Source organism: Halyomorpha halys, unplaced genomic scaffold (assembly GCF_000696795.3).
Source record: "Halyomorpha halys isolate HHAL.00 unplaced genomic scaffold, Hhal_1.1 Scaffold310.1, whole genome shotgun sequence".
Lineage (NCBI taxonomy): Eukaryota > Metazoa > Arthropoda > Insecta > Hemiptera > Pentatomidae > Halyomorpha > Halyomorpha halys.
The window spans coordinates 371,711-375,769 of NW_027106339.1; the positions used below are offsets into that span (position 1 = coordinate 371,711).

Below are 4,059 nucleotides of genomic sequence, written 5' to 3' on the forward strand. Positions count from 1 at the left end.
GGAATAAATAAAATAACGCAATCAAACATGAGGTTGAATAAAAAACAATTAATAAATTAAAAAACAAGAACTAAAAGTACATGAGTAATAAAATAAATACAGTACACATGTAGTAAATATATATTGTACTTTAACAAAAAATAATAAAAATATCATAAATTAGGGTAATTAATGAAATTATAATTAATTTATAAACCTTGATTATAATTAATCTATAAATTTTAATTATAATTAATTAGTAAACTTTAATTTATGAAATTAGTATGTTTTAATTTATAATCGTTACACAATAATAAAATACGCACATTAAATATAAAATAATTAAAAATAATCAAGACAGTCGATTTGATTATTACCTAAATAGCACAAGAAACAGGTATACAAGTTACATTATCAGCGCTAGAAACGAATTGAATTTAATATTTTCAAGTTGAATTGAGAAAACAAAAAGTAATTTAACTGATTTTCTGATGAGAATATTACTAATTTTCTTTGGTTTCACAAAAATATTGTGAACTTTTTAACATTTTTAATGTACTTATGACTAGAAAAGTTTGTAACAATCATTCATCTGAATATATGCAAATTTTGGGAATGTTTTCCCTTGTTCTTGTTTAAACTAATTTGTTGGTAGTTTCTTTTAGATTGTTGTTTTCAATCCAGGTGTAATAGTCTGTTATCTCCTCGTGTGAGTATGATAAATAATTAGGAAAATCCCTTCTTCTGTAGTTAGCTAATTACTATTCCTGACTGCAATAGCCGCAGTCGAGGTGACGAAGACATATCTTGTGCCGGACTCATCCAGTGATTCCTCGCTCGAGGAATGCGCGAGTCTAAGGTGAAGCGGTGTCGCAATAAGAAAATGGCCGCATTGTGTTTCTGTTTTGGCATCGGCTACCGAAGCCTGACTGGAATATCTTGATTTGCCAGGCATACCCTCATGTCGCCCGCATACCTCTTACTCCGGGTTTCCCTTATTGTTCTCGGCCGTAGGAGCGTCCAAAAGAGGATCCTGGAACCCGTTGGTGGTCTTGAGAGGGATGCCAGAAGCAGGAGGTTGTTAGTTGTGTGGTTTAGAGAGGATGGTGGATCTGAGGACAAGAAGAACAATAGGAAGACCGGAATATATTATATCCAATGATATATTTAACACAACTGCACGTTCAGATTTCTTCAAGCTAGTTTACTTTCACCTGATGAATGAATTGGTGTTCAATATGGCAATGTTTTATATTACTTTAATTATAAATCGGATACATTATGATTTAGAGTCGCTACAATGTATTAGGCAATGCATGAGATTCCTATTGGAAATGAAAACTGAGCATTTTGTGACGAGGTTTCCAAAGTGCATAGTTCTGAACATTGTGGGTTCGATTCCTACCTCACTTAGTCAATATTTATTTAACGGTGGGCCCATAAATAAATGTTGATATACAAAAAAAAATAAAACCAATACCTTGGATATGGATGGAAAACCAAGTTTTAAAATTAGACCGAATCGAAACAGCAGTTAATTAGTACCTGAAATTATGATGAAAATTTCATAGATTATGAGAGTTAGTATCCAGTTTGTCTCATAGGTTTCATCAAATTCCTTCTCATACTTTTCCTTACGCATGTTTAAACGTATTTTTCTTTCCACACATAAGTCTCAAAAACGGATGAGATTAAAAATAGCCCAGCATTGATTTTATGAAATTGTATCCACCATTTCCCTTTATTATTCCCATATATTTCTATTTATTTATTTTGAAAAACATATTTAAAACACGACTCTTGTAATTTTATTCTAAAACGACGAATATATTATATTAAGAAAAGTTTACCAAAAGCATAGTTAATGCTTCCTCACTGTTTCTACACCTCCCCCAATAATCAATAACAATAATCTTTTAAAGTATTTTATTAGGGCCGTCCGTAGCTCAGTTGGTTAGGCATAGGTCTATCGTTCTGATCTGCGTGCGGCTCCGATTCGAATCCGGCTGGGGGCGTTGACTTTTTTTATTAAGTGCCGGTCCCACAAAATGAAAAATTTGATCCCCCACCATGGTTAGAGTAGGTTAGTCACCCGCATTACAGAAAATAAAAATGGATGGCTGAGTTAATGTAGGTTTATTAATTAGGTAAGTAGTTATCAATGTTTTCATATTTAACTGAATTTGACTTGTGTTTAAAAAATAAATTCGTTTGTTGGCCATCTTCTTTTCAGGCGCCTCGGAGGATTGTCAGGAATGGAAGAGGAAGGAAGATTAGAAATTAAGGGTTTTGAGAGTTTATAATGGAAGGAGTGATATCTGGTTCGGGCTAGATCGGTTACATAGGGAACATTAAGGTCTTTATGTATGATTTTATTTGTGACAAAGTAAGGAACATTGAGGATTTTATGAAGGATTTTGCATTGTAAGGATAGAATACGAGAGGAATTCGAAGGTTTAGTGGAGCCCCAAAGCTCAACTCCATATGTACAGATTGGCCTTATTACAGTCATGTAGATCAGTCTTTTGTAATGTGTTGGAAGTTTAGTCTAGTAAGTGCTGTAATAGTCGAAATCGACGTGCAGTTTCCTATCATTTCAGTCTGGTGTGCGGATTCCAGGTTAATCGCTTGTCCAAATGTAGTCCAAGGTAGCGGATCTGTTCGACTGCGGTAAGAGTACCATCATTAAATGAAACTGTAGGGCAGTCAGTAGGTTTACGACTAAGGGTGATTTGATGGGATTTGTTGGAATTATACTTCAATTACGACACCGATCTTCGAGGGCTGTGATATGGGATTGGAGATTTTGGGATACAATTCATGGGTTATTATTAACAGCGAGCAAACATGAATCATCGGCATACGTGGTGAGGATAGTGGTAGGATTGGTTGGAATGCCAGCTATATAGACGGTGTAGAGGATGGGACCAAGGATACTACCTTGAGGAACACCAGCGGACTGAGAATAGAGGGATGAATAGGAACCATTGTGGTATACTTGGAAAAATATAATTTAATTTTTTTTAAATATTTTTTTACTATTTTGTATCTGCATATACCACCACTCGCGCTTTTTTCCTACTACCTACTTCACACGGTCAACTATCGTCTTCGATAATAAAATTTACTTTTAAACCTTAAGAGTTGGTAATTGTGTGGAGGTAATGGGCCGTGGAAGTTATGTACTTTGCAAAGGTTTTTTTCTATTGTGATCATGGGATATTAAAGTCCATCAATGATGTAGAAAAACAAAAACATCCTTAAATTACTTAGGTAACGCTTATAAATATTAATTTTTCCACTTATGACCTCATTTTGATATTTTCACACATTCCTTTGTACTATCGCACTGGGAACGAAAAACGAAAATAGTAAAGCATAATCATTGTGAGTAAATAAGGGATTATGAAGCGTAATTTTATCCAAACCACATAATTTGCATACTAATGTGGATAATCGTTGAAGTACTTAATTTTTTCTTAATAAAATTTCACAAGAATTAAAGAATTTCCATATTTAATGGAGGTGATTAGAAATGATTGATTGAAGTTTATTTTTTAATTGTAAAGTTTCGTGGCCTTTTGGCAAGACAATTACATTGCATTTTATTTATATAGTGAGAAGTGAAGTGCCGGTATATTTAAATTGTTTGGAAAAGAGCAAAAAATTAAGTTAATATTTGTAATTTTTATACTTTATTAATATATTTATTTCTTCTAATTAGTTCAACTAAGATAAGGCTAAATGGAAAAATTTGTTTAAGCCTAAATTTACATTTAGGTGTATGATGTTTGGCGAAATTTCTCTGGTATAAAAAAAATTCACATTCATAATAAATAATTTGAATTACCGACAAATTAGTGTTGGGATTGAGATAGTTTCTTTGCTGCTTTATAACTCTGGTTCTCACTCCATCCATAGCTAATACAAATTCTTGCAATTAAGCATTTGTAAAATATCGGGTAGTGGATGTATAAACTTGAAAAGGAAGGAGTTTCATTCTGTAATAGAGTTTCGTAGAGCCACTCGTTGAGGAATGTAAAGAGTTTTGCAACAACTATTAATTTTCAATCACAAAAT

The 4,059-nt window shown here is 33.0% G+C and overlaps 1 protein-coding gene across 2 annotated transcripts in view; it reads left to right on the plus strand.

Moving 5' to 3' along the window:
• The window catches only part of vvl (ventral veins lacking), a 266,778-nt gene that overhangs the window by 93,090 nt on the left and 169,629 nt on the right, over positions 1–4,059 (plus strand). The window lies entirely within an intron of this gene.